Below are 17987 nucleotides of genomic sequence, written 5' to 3'. Positions count from 1 at the left end.
ACTTCTCACCGATTTCTTTGAGCTGTCTTTGCAGCTTAATTATTTATTATAGTAAGTGGGACTGAAGCTCTTAACAAAAAAAAAAACCAAAACAAAACAAAAAAAAAAACAAAAAAACAAACAAACAAAAAAAAAACCCCAAACCCCAAAACCCCACCAAACATTTCAAATGCCTGAAACATAGGTCGTAAAAGTCAATGACACCTAAAATTGGGCTGATTAATCTCAGTTGAAAATTTTGAAATTACTTCTATAGATGGAAATGTACTGCAGTTGTTGCTCAAATTAATGAATAAACTATTCCTTTTGTTTGTTTGTTTGGTTTGGTTTATCATATGGTACTTTATTCATTAGTACATGTTGCTTTTGGTCCTGTTGCAGCGTCATGCTGGAGACAGTGGGCCATATGTCCCACTGCAGCGTTGTGGCAGACGGCTCAGCTCCAAGGAGCTGTATAGATGTGTCAGCTGACATTGTGCCTGGATGAGTAGGACTCTGCTGCTCTCAGGAGAACACCGCTAGGATGTTCTGCACATATCTGGGAGAGCACACTTTGAACATTAGAAACAAAAAATTATTGCAGTCATATGCTAGCACTTGTTATTTCGTTGGATTGGTAGATCAGTTGCTTAGGTCCTTATTGAGATTTTGGAACTATTTTGTTTATATTTTGGTCAGATTTTTTTTCTCTTTGAGAATTAAATTTTATATGCACTTTATAAGTGCAAATGATAATTTCAAATGACCCTTTCTCACCATATATAGCACACAGAGAAAAATAACCCCAGCACCCACACAAACTACATCTCATCATCACACGCTCTGCCTGGAAGGAACCATGTGGTGGGGTCATCATACATTTTCCTCCAAGTTTTGCTTATGACCACAATGTGCTGTCTTGAGAATATTTGATATGTTGAGTTTGTTATTGTTAATACTCGTGCAAGTTTCCATGGGAAGTCATTAAAGTTGGCGAAGAACTACAGAAATATCCAATTGTATTTTCCATCTTTCCCTCCTTCCCTTCACTTCTAAGTACTAAACATTGGTGGTGGTTCACAAAAGAGAAAATTGCCCTCCATGCTGTTCAACTGTGTTTTCAGTAGAATTGGTACGTATGTGTAAGTACAGTGTATCAAAATTGTGATGTGCAATCCCATTCATTTCTATTTCACGAAGAGTAGACCTGTATAGGAATTTAGTTATAAGAATGGGAGACAGCTGATTTTGGAACAGGACAGTGGCTATGGTGAAGGCACGACTTTGCTGTTGTGTAGTCATCTATTTATGCCCATACAACATGCTGAGATTCTATATCTTTTTAGACTGGTGAAGCCTACAGAGCTGCAAGGAGGATATGCTGCTTGTAATTTTCTCCCTCACAAATACACCAGAATTAACTAATCACTATTTTACAGTCACTGGAATTCCAAGGTTTTGCAAAAAGTGTCAGTCTTACTATCTACTTTTTTTTTCCTGATGGTTCTTCTCTAATTCTAGGCTGTATAGACTGCTCTGAGACTATCATACCAGAGTTTTAGAAATGACAGAATTTTACATTTCCCCAGCGTCATGGGAGGAAAATAATTAGGGAAGATGAGAGAGTTCCAAGAGAACTGGATGGTCTGTAGAGCAGCAGATGTTGCAGGAGCATCTGGACTGCAGTTAGTTTAGCTCGTAATAGACAAAATTAGATGGAAAGTTGGGGTATAAATTCTAGGTCTTGGATTCAGAACATGGTAAAAGTGGGTTAGTGCCTCTGATTTAAAAGATGAAATAAACTGAAATACTAGATATGGAGAACTAGTGACAGAGATGTAGGTAGGAAAATGCTTAGACTTTTTGCATACTCCATGTATGAGTTACCTGAGGGCTGCAAGAAATAGCAAAAGGTTCATGTTAGTCATTTTTTAAAGAAACTCCCCATCTCTGTGATCTGACTTTAAAGCTGCTTTTGTTATGCCTACAGTGGTTCAAATCAAATTTTTTTTTTTTATAGGTTAGTTTGATTTGTTCAGTTACCTTTGCGTCATCATAAACATTCAGAGAACCAAGTAATGATCCAGCAAGGTACAAAGTAGTTGGCAGTATTAAAAAAAGTAACAGAGAGGGAACCTGAAGAGGAGCGGGGGGCGAGTATTCCTAGGAAGAGCATGCTCAAAGTTATTCCATTTCTCTAGCTGAGGTCAGAGGGGACTGCCTTGTGTGGTAAAGCTTTAATGCTTCATGATCACACAGAAAATTTAATCCCACTCTGGTTAAAAATGCCAGCTTCATGCCATTGCAGAGGGAAACATACAGCTTATGAATTTGTATAATAAAAACAAAAAGAAAATATTGCAAAATGTGTTCATGCAGGCTTAACAGATTTTTAGAATAAGTTGATAGTAAAAATGTTGATAATAGCTGAAGCTTACTGTGTAAAAATATGCAAATAAAAAAGGGGGTTGAAGGTGTCAGAAGATTAGACAATCTATTGTATAACTTAAAACCAGTCCTCATCAAAAGATAGCATTATACAATCCTACACCACCTCATTATGTGTGTAATATACGGAAGACAATATACTCTAGTTGAAAGGGAAAGAAATTTAGATGCAGTAGGCAAAATCAGGGGTAGCATAAACTGGAGATTATGAATATATCTGTACATGTGAGCAAAGCTTGTGGGACAATGTATTTTAAGTTACAGAGAAGGTGCTTTCTGTAATTGCTTCCTGTAGTTTTATATCATGGTAAATTAAAAGTATAATGAATCTTAACTATGTATCTGCAGACTATTCTGAATTACAAAGGAGGGAAGGAAGGCAGAAAAAAAACTCCAACCCTTTCCTTAATTTTTCAGGATCATCTTTTTTTCTTTTCTTTTTTTGTCTTTTTTTTTTTTCTTCTTCTTGGAAGTTTCACTTAATTGGTTTCACTTCGGTTTTACTACAATCTTGGCTTCTCACTTGGGCACTGCCGCAGTCTCTTTGAGTGCCTTCACTGCTGGGGAGGCGGGGGCATAAATTCATGTAAGCCTACTGCCCTGCTACCCTTTCCTGTCACCACATCTTGAGTTGCTTTATTGAATGAGAGTTATTTTATGACAGGAAAAGCAAATATGCTTCCATTTCATGGTTTTTTGAGTCACTGTTTTTATGTTCTATCCCTTTTATCCACACTCTTCTGTGTCACTATCTTGGCAGTTGTTCTACTTTGGGTCAGGCAAGCATCTCAAGAGACTACAGTTCAAGTGTGCCCAAAAAAGGAAAAAAAAAAAAGGGTCTTTTTAATATGAGTGAAAACCTCTTTTTTTCCCCTTTTGCCTAACAATGTAAACTTTAAATCCAGGACATTACATTATTCAATTTCAAGTTTCAGTGGGATTATTTTTTTATCAAACAAATTAATTGACCTATCCCCAGTTGAAACTTATTTGTTATTACCAAATTCTCTGTTGATTCTAAATGTCCCAGTGATTTTCTCAGATTTCTTGGTAGTTAGGGATATGTGTAAATAATTGGTAATAAAAGGAAAAGATTGCAATGAGTGATGGGGATTACATACCTTCCCATTTCATTTGCAGAGTATATCATAAAGTATGTATTTAACTAGAGCTTTTAGAATATTCTTATATACACCAAACAAGTTAATCCAGCTTCCCCACAGTCATCATAACGAACTTTTATCAATGGGTTGAGTGGATTGTCATAACTACGTCATAGTTGACACATCTTTCCACGCATGATAATGTAAATTTGGGGAATTCGTGGCTCAGAGTTCAGCCTGTATAATTCAAATCCAGTGGATGTCAAAAATTCCACACATAGTAATTTGTTGTAATTATGGACTATCTTTTCAATTATATTTTTAAATCTAATCAATGAATAGGGTCAATTACTTCTGATCATTTATAGTGCAACAGAAAAATCCAGATAAGGGTAAAAATAAAGAACATATTTGAAAATAATCTAACAAATTGTTAGTGTACAGATTGTACTTTACAAATTAGTATCAAAAAACCCCCAAACACTGAACAAGAATAGAAAAAAGCAAAGATATTTTAACAATATCTTTCCTTTAAAAATATCTTTCCTTCTGTATGTTCCCAAGAAGAAATAGCAAGGAGTGTCCAATGTATTTTAAGTAATTGATGAAGAACACTTTTTTCTAGTTATTACTTTTAATGTCTATATCTCAGTGGGTATTTGAGCCTCAGGCTGGGTAATCATATCTTCTGCTGTCTGCATTAGAAATAACGTTTAGATTCATGTGGTTAGTTCTGTAGTCCTTGCTCTCGTTGTAACCTTCCACATGATAGCAAAAAATATATTTGAATGTTTTATTTTGTATTTTTTCTAAAGTTATTTTAGAGTAACTGTGCCTTACTATGTGTAGAGAGATAAACTAATCAGAACGTTGTATCTGGTGCTAAAGGGCAACCGAAGGGTGCATAAGCGGAGACAGATAAGCTTGTGCAGCTCTGACAGTCTTTAAAGCCACCATGGTTTGGGCTGTTTTTCTATTAGAAAATTATTTTCATCCCATCCCTGAAAATGCTGCTTTAATGAGATCACGTGCAGCAGGAAGCTCAAATCTGAGTTTGAAAGCAAAAAGATGGTGTGGTTTGCTCAAAATTGTTTTAACGTCTTTTTCGTGCTAATGGTTCAATGACTTTTTAGGGACGGGGGTCTCACAGCATTTTCCCACAGCTCTGTACTCTGTACCAAGGCCAGCTAGCAATCCATTCAGTAACCCCTGCCAATTAGGACTGCTGTAGGGATGTGACATGTCCCATTGGCTACCCCACCAAATAAGAGCAGTCAGGAAGTAATAAGCCTCTACCATTCAGGGTCAATGGTTTATGACCCTAGAAATAATGTAAAGAATAAGCGAAATCTGTCTTTCTAGATGTAATAATAATAATGAAAAAATGGACACTTTGCTTAATGTTAGTAGGTGTGGTCCTGATACCTGCAACACCTTCCAGTGATCAAAGCCCAGCTTTACAGATGGACAGTCATCAGCCTCTTGGGTTTTCAGTTTGTTTTTCTAAAGTAGAATTTCCTTTTTCAATCTGTGTAACTTAGGCAGCATGCATGCACACATGGTTATGCACATATACACAGATAATGTTGATAGGTGTGCACATTTTCTCTGCTTGTAAAAAATCTGTAACCAGTTGTCGTGGTTTGGCCTCAGCCTGGAACGAAGAACCACGCGGCCGCTTACGCAACTCCCACAGCCGTGGGCAAAATCGGAAGAAAAAGGCAAAAACTCATGGGTTGCGATAAAAGCAGTTTAACAGAACAGCAAAAGGAAGAAAAAACAATAACAGTAACACCGGTAAAGGAATATACGAAGATGATTACAGTGCTGCCGCTCTCCCAGCGGACCATCCCAGCCCACTCCAGGCCACAACTTCCTCCCTGAGTCTCCCGGCTAGCTCCTGCCTCAAAACCTGGGCATGGCTCATTTGACATGGAATACCTGTGTCCCCTGCTGACTCCTTGGGAAAATTAACCCCATCCGTGCCGGAACCAGGACACCAGTGTTTTGTTCATACAGCCAATAACACATTGTAAAGTAAAAAGGTTTGTAACAGGTGATAGTGGTGAGTTATGGGAGGTTCACTGTGTGCGTAGTTACCTCTAAAAAACACTTCACACGTTAGCAGAGCCAACAGTGTTTAGGTTCCTCTGTTTTTTAGTGCTTTGGGAAGACTATAAATGAAGAGTTAATTGAACAACAACAAAATACGTATCAAGACAATCCCACAACCCATTTTTCAATAATTGTTTCTTCTCTTAAGAGAACATTACCTCTCTCACAGATGGTCAGAGTGATGCATTTGGGGAAATCAGCTAAACTTGGCTTTTTTCCTGGTCTCTCTGCTTAGTAACTGTAGCATTTAACCCCAGAAGTATTATTTAACTTTGCTCCAGATACCATTTTAATCAACAATACTAGGCTTCACAGTTGGGAAACTCCTTTTAAGGTCTCTGAACACAATTTTTTTTTTTTATTGTTTTGGACTTACGGAAACAAACTCTGACAAAGTAAAGTTTCCTTACTTTCAAATCATTTGAAAAGGGATTCCTGAAATGTGACTTGTAGAAAGGTTTAATGAATCGTGTAGATGTCACATTACTAGGAAATGATCTTCCAACAATTAAATTAGTGGTGTGAAGGAAAAAAGATTTACTTCCACCTCATACATAGGAAGGAAGCTATATTAAACAGTTGAAACACTTGTGTAGAAGCTGGGTGATGTGAAAGTTAGGTTAAGTTCCTTCTCTGAGACTAAAGTCCAGAACTTTTAGTCTCTCTGTGTTGTAGTACCTTATGGTCATAATAGTATTTTCATATTAAGTGGCTTTAGTGTAAACTTGAACGTGCAAAAATGGTGAGGTGCTCAGGCACTAATAGGGTGGGATTGTATAGGGGCAGCTTGATACTTCATACATGTCTGTGTGGCTGCAGAGGGGAAATGGAAGTTGTAAATGATTCAGGGTATCTGTTTCTCTCTGCTCTCAGTTAGAGTCATCCTCTTCAGTCAGAAGCGTCCCAGTGGTGAGGACAGGTAGAGAGAACGGAGACATCCATCTTGTCCACAGCAAACTGTGAGGCAGGCAGAATAAAGGAGCTTGACATCTAACCTATGCTTTCAACTCTCTCTTTAACATTTGTGAAGGCTCAGAGCTTCTGTGAAGGTTGTACAAATACCATTTTCAGAATAGTATGAAACTGCAACTGAAACAACCTTTGGTGATGACGGCTTATTCCGTAAGAGCTGAGCTCTTGTAAGATGCATGGAAAATCATACTGTCATTAGTCTTGGAAGGAGCTTCAATGATATTTCAGATGACCTGTAGTTTTGATTTTTTTACCATAATGCTGTTTTCTACCTTGAAGGCAGAGTTTCTTCAGAAAGAAGTTTGGTTTTTTTTCCAGTCAGTGCTTCTGTGGAGGTTATTCCATTTCCCACTGTTTCTAGGTAAGCTGGGCTTCCATGATGGAGGATGCTTTGGTTTTGGCTCCGAGCCCAGCATCTCAGCACGTTCTTCTTAATGGAGTTGAATTTTTCTGTCTCTGCTGGCTTTTTTCTTTGCCTTCTGTCATTTAGTCCAAGCAAAATTTTATTTGTATGATAAGCACGAAGCACGCCAGCCCTCCTCTTGCAGAGCTAGAAATGTCATTTACTTCCAGCTCTGCTTTGCTTCCCCTCCATGGAGCTAAGATTAAGCTACTTCCAATACTGTCACACTGCAACATAGGAGTAGGGAGCCTAGAAAGGCAGAAAATATTTTAGCAATGATTGAGACAGAAATTTTATTATTATTTTTTTTAAATAAAGATTTTATTCAGATAAAACTATATTTACTTTTTGGAAAAGGTAAATCACAGAATCACAGAATGGTCAGGGTTGGAAGGGACCTCTGGAAATCATCTAGTCCAACCCCCCCGCCAGAGCAGGGTCACCTACAGCAGGTTGCACAGGACGGCGTCCAGGCGGGTTTGGAATGTCTCCAGAGTGGGAGACTCCACAACCTCTGTGGGCAGCCTGTGCCAGTGCTCCACTACCCTCAAAGTAAAGAAGTTCCTCCTCATGTTAAGGTGGAACTTCCTATGTTCAAGCTTTTGCCCCTTACCCCTTGTCCTATAACTGGGCACCGCTGAGAAAAGACTGTTCCCATCCCCCTGGCACCCTCCCTTTAAGTATTTGTAGGCGTTAATAAGATTCCCCCTCAATCTTCTTTTCTCTAGACTAAAGAGACCCAAGTCCCTCAGCCTTTCCTCATGAGAGATGTTCTAATCCCCTCATCATCTCTGTAGCCCTTTGCTGGACCCTCTCCAACAGATCCCTGTCTTTCTTGAACTGGGCAGCCCAGAACTGGACTCAGTACTCCAGATGCGGCCTCACCAGGACAGAGTAGAGGGGAAGGATGACCTCCCTCGACCTGGTGGCCACACTCTTCGGATGCCATTGGCCTTCTTGGCCGCCAGGGCACATTGCTGGCTCATGGTCATCCTGTTGTCCACCAGGACTCCCAGGTCCCTTTCCACAGAGCTGCTCTCCAGGAGGTCAGCCCCCAACCTGTACTGGTGCATGGGGTTATTCCTCCCCAGATGCAGCACCCTACACTTGCCCTTGTTGAATTTCATCAGGTTTCTCTCTGCCCAACTCTCCAGCCTGTCCAGGTCACGCTGTAAAACGGAACAGCCTTCTGGCGTGTCAGCCAGCCCTCCCACTTTTGTGTCATCAGCAAAATTGCTGATGGTACACTCTACCCCTTCATCCAGGTCATTGATGAATATATTCAACAGGACTGGACCCAGTACTGACCCCTGAGGGACACCACTCGTCACTGACCTCCAACTAGACTCTGCACCACTAACCACAACCCTCTGAGCTCTATCTGTTAGCCAGTTCTCAATCCACCCCACTGTCCATATCTAACCCACACTTCCTAAGCTTTCCTGTGAGGATGATGTGGGAGACAGTGTCGAAAGCCTTGCCAAAGTCAAGGTAGACAACATCCACTGCCCTCCCCTCATCCACCCATCTAGTCACTTCATCATAGAATGCTATCAGATTAGTCAGACATGACTTCCCCTTAGTGAATCCATGTTGACTACTTCTGATAACCTTCTTTTCATCCAGGTGCTTTGAGATGACACCCAGCACAAGCTGTTCCGTCATCTTTCCAGGGATGGAGATGAGGCTGATGGGCCTGTAGTTCCCCAGGTCAGCCTTCTTGCCCTTTTTGAAGACTGGAGTGACATTGGCTATCCTCCAGTCCTCAGGCACCTCACCTGTCCTCCAGGACCTTTCAAAGATGATGGAGAGCAGCCCAGCAATGATTTCCCCCAGCTCCCTCAGCACACGAGGGTGCATCCCATCAGGCCCCATGGATTTATGTATATCCAATTTATCTAACTGATCTTTAACGTGCTCCTTGTCAACCAAGGGATAGTCTTGTTTCCCCCAGACTTTCTCTGTTACCTGCAAAGTCTGGGTCTCACAAGGACTGGCCCGAACAGTGAAGACAGAAGCAAAGAAGGCATTTAGCAACTCCGCCTTCTCTGCATCATCCGTCACCACAGCACCTGTCTCATTCAACAACGGGCCCACATTTTCCCTAGTTTTCCTTTTGTCTCCTATATACTTAAAGAAACCCTTCCTGTTGGCCTTGACATCCCTCGCCAGGTTCAATTCCAAGGCTGCCTTGGCTTTCCTTGTTTCCTCCCTGCATACCCTGACAGCATTCTTGTATTCCTCCCAAGCAGTCAGCCCCTTCTTCCACCTATTGTAAACTCCCTTCTTCCACCTGAGCCTTTTCAGAAGGTCCCTGCTCAGCCATGCAGGTCTCCTTCTTCCCTTGCCTGATTTCTTTCTCTTTGGGATGCACTGATCCTGAGCTTGGAGGAGGTGACGCTTAAATAGCAGCCAGCTCTCTTGAGCCTCCTTACCCTCTAGAGCCCTCTCCCATGAGATTTCTACAAGCAATTCCTTGAAATGATCAAAATTAGCCCTCCTGAAGTTTAAGGTTTCAACTCTACTTGTCATTTTGTCTATACTGCACTTAATCCTGAACTCTGTCTTCTCATGATCGCTGCAGCCCAGTCTGCCCCAATAATATAGATTTTATTTTTTTTTAATGTGCTAAAAATATCAGCTGGTTAAAAAATCTCTTGCCAAGAAAAGGAATTTTTTAAAAAATCCAACAGGTTAAATAGCTCCTATACTCAGTCAAATGCCAGGTGCAGTTAAGGCTACTGGTATTAACTCTTCAAGTGTCTTCCAACACACCCATCATTTTTCCAGAAAACGAAAAATTCTGTTTCCTCGCAGAACTGGTTTCCTTTCTGAACACTTCAAACTGTGGACAGGTCTGCTTTACCAGAATAGGTTGAAGAAACCTTTCCCACATGCCACATGTTATCACTCTCTGACAGTTGACAGCAGAGCTTTTTATGTTTGTTCTCCTTAATCTATTTGAGTACAAAGATCTGGTTTAGCGAAAGTGAGCTCTTTTTAAACTGCTTAAAATAACCTGTGTGTTACAGATTAAAAGAGGTTATGGAACACACAGACGAGCAGTTCTCTGGCAAATACAAGGGAGTGTTACTCTGATCTGGAGTGGCAAGGCAAGTGTCTGTCCCACTGGAAAAGCTGCTTGCATGGCTGCTCATCTGTTAACACCTCTGCTGGCAATTATCCAGTAGTTACTGGGGGAAGAGACTGTGTGTTTATTTAGAAAGCAGAGAGAGCATTATGAAAAAGGATCTTAGGTATAACTGCCCAGCAGCTGAAGCAAATAGATATAGTCAGATATGCTATAAAGGAAGTTTGTGCACAAGGCAAATGTAAATTTTGGTAAGGCAGTCAAATGTTAAAAAGGAATAGCCTATATTAACAGAGTAAAAATAAATGCCTAGCTATAGAGATAATCCTTAAATGTTAAGTTTCATAATTTAGTTTATTTCAGAGTAGCTGTAATATATTAATGCAGGAAAGTTTGTGATTTGTTCATAATGAGCAATTCTGTTTGCTTCTAATTTTCCGATCTCTATTAAAAAAAAAAAAAAAAGAACAAAAAAAAAGAAACAAAACAATTCTATCAAGTAATTGCTTTTATTCAATTCCAGTTATAATAATCATTGTGTTTAATGCGAGCTTCCTAAAGGCCAGTATGATTTAGTCATTGCTTATCTAGAGTACTTACTCAGCTATCTGTTTACTGTTTTCGGTTATGCATAAATGATGTATGTTTGAACAAGACAGATTATTTATGTTCTTTTACATGTGGACGTCATTCCTTACAGAGCTCTAAATCCCAATGCGATGTTAAGAGTTTAGTCCAAAAGAGAAACATGCTGGAGTGTAACTACTAGAGTAGGCAAATAGAGCCCTGCCTTCTTAAAATGAGAATTGCGTGTCCCTGTGGCCTATCAGGGGGCTTGTTAGGACTTAAAGGCCAAAGAGTTGAGAGAGAACATTGTGAATGGCAGTGGGTAATTTCTTTTTAAGTAAATTACTCAGTTACTGAGAGTAGCTTCTGTCAACCTCTTATGCCTCTGCAGGAAAGGGGATCGGGGAAGCGCAAGCTAGCAGTTAGTAGCACCAATAGTATTCCTAAACTTGGAATTGAAACGGTGTGCCCAGTTGGTATTGGTATCCCTCTGTGTTTTAGTGACTATTTAGCAACTGTTAGGTAATTTCTTTGAGAGATGGCCAGGAATAGGTAGAATGATGAGAGATCCAGCTCTGTTGATCTGTGTGTAGAAACGTGAAGCTTCATTCATCTGTGCTGTCGTAGGAGTTTCTTGTGTTGTCTCTCTTACCTCTTCCCCAGATATAGCTCTCTTATTTCGTCTTTATACCACTCAGACTTTTAGAAGTGCTACCTCTACTAAGCCGAGGGAGTATTTCAGGCTCCTGCCGTGAGCAATAGCTGCTTCTACTTCCGGTCTCTGGCACTTTTGAAAGACAAGAAATAACTCCATTTTTTTTCTGGGATGAGCTGGAAAAATTAGGACCTCCATAATCAGAAACAATTTTGTTTGGCTAAAAGTTTTAAAACAAAATTTACTGAGTTTAACAAAGCTGAAGGTAGGCAGGTCTATAAGAATTTTTTGTTTATTGTGGTTTTTTGCTCTTAGTAAAATGGCCGACTCAAATGGTTTCACCGCATCAGATTGGCTTGTTACTTTAAGAGGGTTTAGAAGTTTGTTCATGCCTCTTTCCTGTGGTAAACACATTTATGTTTGCCAAAGAAAAAACCAAACTCATTACCAATAATGTGTATACAGTTTCTTTTCAGTTAGATATTTTCCTCATTTGCAAACTAGGGATAGTTGAGCTGTCTTACACTGAAACCGTCATTTTTCAAAGAACAGCTCTGCTATCAGCATGAGTTTATCATGACTGGATTTTTTCTTCAGTGTACTCCAGATGCTGGAATTGTGGGCAGACTGCCTATGGATGAACAGTTTCTGAGTTCCACTTCTCTGGGGAAAGAAAAGACCCTAAGGACAAAACGGACTTAGGCTCACTTGCGTGGTGGTAGTAGACAGATCAGAGACTGAAGTGCCATGTTCCTTAGAACCTACCTGGAAGTAGAAGAAAAGCATACAGAAGAAGTTAGGAACATAGCTGGGGACCCTATTTTAAACTTTCTGACTTCTTTCCAATGCACTGCAGAAAGTAGTTGTAAACTTAGTTTGAGTTGCATCTGTGGGTCTTGTGTCCTGTGACGTGTGTGTTCTTTTAGAGATTTGTCTACTTTCCTTCAGAGAGGGACCAAAACCCAACTTTCAGAAACCAAGGAAGTTCTTGTATTCTCTCAGGGTTGAACTTGGAGAAGAAGAAAACGTGAAATGTGCAATTCTCTTGCCTTTTTGCTGCATTTTCCTTTTTTACAAAAATAATGGAAAAATTGTAAAGAAATTTAACTCTCTAGAAGCTGCATAGCAAAGCAATTTGGCTTGAGTATAATAACAAATAAAATATGGAAAATCTCTTTTTTGTAAACACAGATTTTAACTAGGAAGAAGGTGTGCTTCAGAGCCAGACTATTATTTTCTAGTCTGCACTCAACCAAGACATTTAATTGGTCTAGAAAGAATCAAGAGCTTGGGATGACTTATGAGGATTAAAGCAGAAAAAAAAAAAGGGGGGGAGGGCGGAAGAAATAGTCAGATATGTAGAAAGCAGGTTTTTGTCAACTAGGGAAATACAATTAATTCATTTGTCAGATAGCATTAAATAGTTGTTCCTATATTAAAAATATTTTCTCATATAAACTTTGAATAAAAGGAATATAATTTTTTGCCCTTCGGTTCTATTTCTAATTCTTTTACTAACAGTTTGTTCAGCTGTGTTTTTACATGTGTATTCTGGAGTGTGTTCACTATTTAAATTTCTGCTCTGCCTTCATTACATTTCTTTTTCCACCTACCATAGTTTTATATTTGTCTTCATAGTCACTTCATCTTTTTCTGCTTGTCCTCTTTTTGCCTCTCTACATTTCTCCCCTTTTGTCTTGCTCTGTTTTTCCTTCTTTTTAATAATTTCATTTACTTTGATTCATTTGGTTTTCGAGCAAGTATATATGGACTGTTTTTTTGCCAATATAGGTGCTTAGCTTTTGGGGGGGTTTTATCACCATAACTTTCACATCAATCTCATGATAGTCTTAATTTCTTTTAACTGTGATTGCAAAGGTTTGAAAATTTTCCTAAAGTCACTGGACATGAAGTTATTTCAAGAAGATTATTTGAGCAGATTACTTGAAGAGACAATAAGAAAACTTCCGTCATTTCTTAGTAAATACCTACTTTGTGGGCTACTTATGCCAGATTTTGGCAGATTTGCTGTCACTAATAACATTAATCTAATATATCATTTAACATACTTTGTTTACTATTTAATGTCTTAGAAAAAAATTGCCACGCAGTTCTGTTTTCTTCAGTTGCTGTCAGAAGATAGTAACTGAAATGAGTATGTAAGCTGTCCTCACTGGGAAGGCTGTAGCTGACTATTGGAGTGGTCAATCTGTCTTAGAGGTTTAGGTTGCAGTTTTCTCAATTAATTGCTGCTCGGCTTTTAAAGCATAGCGCAGCTCTAATGCAGAATAAAGGTCTCAAACAGAGAAAGGAAGCCTACAGAGGTTGGAAGCAAGGACAGGTAGCCTGGGAGGAATACAGAGAAATTGTCTGAGGAGACAGGAATCAGGTTCGGAAAGCTACAGCCCAGATAAAGTTAAATCTGGCCAGGGATGTCAAGGGCAACAAGAAAAGCCTCTGTAGGTAAGTCACAGACTTAGGTCAGTGACAAAAGGAAGACTAATGAAAGTGTGGGCCCACTCAGGAAGGAAACAGGAGACCTGGTCACCTGGGGGATTGACAAAGCTGAGGTATTCAATGACTTTTAGCCTCAGTCACTGGCAAGGGCTCTAGCCACACCGCCCCAGTTGCAGAAGGCAAAGGTGGGGACTGGGAGAATGAGGTACCACCCACTATAGAAGATCAGGTTCTAGACCAGCTGGGGAACCTGAAGAGGCACAAGTCCATGGGACCTTATGAGATTCGTCCATGGGTCCTCAGAGAAATGGCAGATGAAGTTGCCAAGCCAGTATCCATCATATTTGAGAAGTCGTGTCAGTCTTGTGAAGTTCCTACTGACTGGAAAAGGGGAAGCATAACCCCCATTTTTAAAAAGATAAAAAAGGAAGACATGGGGAACTACAGGTCGTTCAGTCTCACCTCTGTGCCCCGCAAGATGATGCAGCAGATCATCCTGGAAACTATGCTAAGGCACATGGAAAATAAGGAGGAGATTAGTCACAGCCAACATGGCTTCATTAATGGCAAATCGTGCCTGACAAATTTGGTGGCCTTCTACAATGGCGTTACAGTGTTGGTGGCTAAGGGAAGATAATGGACATCATCTGCCTGGTGTTGTGCAAAGCATTTGACACTGTTCTGCATGACATCCTTGTCTCTAAATTGGAGATACATGGATTTGACGGATAGGCCACTTGGGGGATAAGTCGCTGGATGGTCTCACTCAAAGAGTTGCAGTCAACGGCTCCATGTCCAAATGGCAGGGGTTCCTCAGGGGTCGGTACTGGGACTGGTGCTGTTTCACATCTTTCTTGGTGACATGGATGTTGGGGTTGAGTGCACCCTCAGCAAGTTTGCCAATGACACCAAGCTGTGTGGTGCAGTTGACAAGCTGGAGGGAAGAGATGCCATCCAGAGGGACCTTGACTGGCTGCAGAGGTGGGCCTGCATGAACCTCATGAAGTTCAAGAAGGCCAACTGCAAGGTCCTGCACATGGGCTGGGGCAATCCCATGAACAAATACAGCCCGGGCAGAGAATGGATTGTGAGCAGCTCTGAGGAGAAGGACTTGGGGGTGTTGGTGGGTGAGAAGCTCAACATGACCTGGCAATGTGTGCTCGCAGCCCAGAAAGTCATCTATAACCTGGGCTGCATCGAAAGCAGCATGGCCAGAGGTCAAGGGAGGTGATTCTGCCCCACTACTCCGCTCTTATGAGACCCCACCTGGAGTACTGCGTCCAGCTCTGGAACCCCCAACATAAGAAGGACACGGATGTGTTGGAGTGAATCTAGAGGAGGGCCACGAGGATGATGTGAGGGCTGGAGCACCTCTCCTATGAAGACAGGCTGAGAGAGTTGGGGTTGTTCAGCTTGGAGTAGAGGAGGCTCTGGGGAGACGTTATTAGTGGCTTTTCAGTCCCTGAAGGGGGCCTACAGGAGAGCTGGGGAGGGACTCTATATCAGGGAGCGTAGCGATAGGGCAAGGGGTAATGGTTTTAAACCGGAAGAGGGGAGATTTAGATTAGATATTAGAAAGAAAATCTGTACTGTGAGGGTGGTGAGGCACTGGCCCAGGTTGCCCAGAGAAGTTGTGGATGTCCCATCCCTGGAGGTGTTCAAGGCCAGGCTGGATGGGGCTTTGAGCAACCTGGGCTGGTGGGAGGTGTCCCTGCCCATGGCAGGGGGGTTGAAATTAGGGGACCTTTAAGGTCCCTTCCAGCTCTAACCATTCTATGATTCTATGATTAGCGTGATGTGATGTGAAGTGATTTTTACATGGTACTGCCTTATCTCTTGTTGGTTAAGGTTTTTTTTGTTTGTCTGTTTTTAAACGTGATGGCTACCATTTCCATTCATTGTAGGCACTTGAAACCTTGCCATTGTGGTGGATATTTGGTTTGGAAAGTGGGAGTTGCCTGGTCATTCTTTTAGAAAAGAATGGAAACCTTTGTTTGCAAACATAAGCCATGTTCTTCTGTATCTGTGAAATATTTTACTTCCCACCAGCATAAGAAAACCTCCCCCAAAAATCCATCTAATTGCTAGGGTGATAAAGACCTGTCCAGTGCAATGTCAGCCAAGTCAGCTTAAACAGTTTTCCCTACCATTTGAAGCTGAAGTCTGTCATATGACTGATGAAGAGGCAATGCACTCACGTCTTCATTTTTTTTCTGCTGGATAGCAGCAGTAATGTTTGGCAGAAGTCAAGTAGCAAGCACGTTGCATGCTGCAACACCTTCAGCCTCTCCTGGCATTGGAAATGGAGTATTTCCTTACTGTGTGCTCCAGTTTAGCCAGTGTTACTTGTATTGACAGGATGACATATTTGTCCTGACAACAGGTAGAGTGCAAATTATTGGGGAGAGGAAATGTGCTAAATATAGTTTAGAGACCCACTGTCAACTAAGTCCTCTCTCATCACCATTGAAAATACAGAAGTTCAGAATGTGGGGGGTTTTTTTGAGGTAGGAAACAAGAAGACACACCCTTAAATGCCTATGTCCTGTAAGATTTCAAAGTTTTGTTCTACACCCTTTTACTTTGAAAGGTGCAGGCTTCGTATATAGTTACAGAGTTAACTAACATCATTGTGGCTCGCAGTTAGAGGTCAAATAATTGGCTTGTTTTAACAAATATAAGCAATTTTAATTACAGAGTTCAAAGATCAAGAAATTCCCCAGAGTGGTTTACCTAGTACAGAGGAAAATGCAGGGTGAAGGATTGAAAATTATTAAAATGCTATGGTTACTGAATGTGTAATGAGAAATGGTAGGAATTAGCCTTACAATTTGTATATGCAGAGAAAGCTGGAAATACATTTGTGTGTGACTGTGTGTTTACAACATGGTGGTTTAGAAATAGATCCAGAAATGGCAGATCTATATTTATATAGGGCAGATTCAAGATAAAAGAGGAAGTTTTGTTTGTCTCTGGAAAAGGATGTTTTAAATAATTTATCACATTTTGGTTCTTGAAAGGGCCAATAATTGCATATCTGTTGTCTTATCTATACGTGTGTAGAACTGCAATCTGAAATACTGCAGCTTTTAAGAATAAAAGAAGATAAAGAAACTAAACTGTGCTTATCTTCTGTAAATAAACAAAAAACTTTGCCCTGTTAACCACATACTGTACCCTGTTTTTTCTGGGAACCTTTCTGGTTTGTATAATATACAGTTTTATGTAAGAACATTCAAGGTACAACTCTTCTGTCAGTAAAACCGCATCATTTTACATCTGACCCTGAAAAGACAGTGAATTATGGTGTTAAGTTTAGTGTATTTTTTTTTCCTATGGACTGATTTAGGGAAGGGAATTTCAATGTGTCACATGAAACTGGTGTTTCTCCTTAGCTCTTGCTTGCTAAATGCTGTTAGAAATGTAGTGCAGGCCAGGTAGTCAGTTTGCATGCCAAAAGAGGTAGGAAGACGATAAGTGGCAGCAGTAGAAGATGTGTTTAACGTTATGTTTTGCTGATCCAAACCTAGGATGGCTGAGAACTTAAAACTGAAAAAGCTTTGTGGCATCTCAAAGTTTAAGTTGCAGAGTGTACTGCCGGTTGTGGCAGTATTGAATGTACTGTTGTACACCCATGGCCTGCTTGTGAGTGCAGCATAGCAGCATAGCATAGGCACTTCATATTTGCATCCTTGTACTGATGCTACAGCAAAACATATTCAGCACTTATATTTTTACTGGGAGCCACTCAATAAATTGTAGTAGACCACTATTCTTGTCTTTGTTCCTTCGGCAGTATTTTCCTCTCTACACATCTATCTAGTTGTGTTTAAGAACTAGCTTCTACTTTATCTCCATTTAGGCCAGGATGACAAACTATTAATTCACCAGATAAGCTGCTGTTTGGTACAGAGAAATTGCTGCCAGTTCCTCGTGTGTACTCTGGCACAGGATTCCACGCTCTGGAAGGAATCACACAGTTTCCCGTATGCAGATACTCTGGGATTACCAACAATTTCTCCACTATGACCTAAATTATGCCGAGTGTCTGAACAGTTGATTAAGGAACAGTTGCTTCGGAAAGAGGCTGCAGCTCCCTTACGGAGGCTCTTTTTTCCCTGCTGCCCTGCCAGGAAAGTGAGTTCTGGACTTGGGGTGAGTCAGCTGTCAGAGGTGATGGAAGCTTTTGCGATGATG

The sequence above is a fragment of the Charadrius vociferus genome, unplaced genomic scaffold (genome assembly GCF_000708025.1).
Source record: "Charadrius vociferus isolate BGI_N301 unplaced genomic scaffold, ASM70802v2 scaffold108, whole genome shotgun sequence".
Classification (NCBI taxonomy): Eukaryota; Metazoa; Chordata; class Aves; order Charadriiformes; family Charadriidae; genus Charadrius; species Charadrius vociferus.
This window is presented reverse-complemented; position numbering follows the sequence as displayed.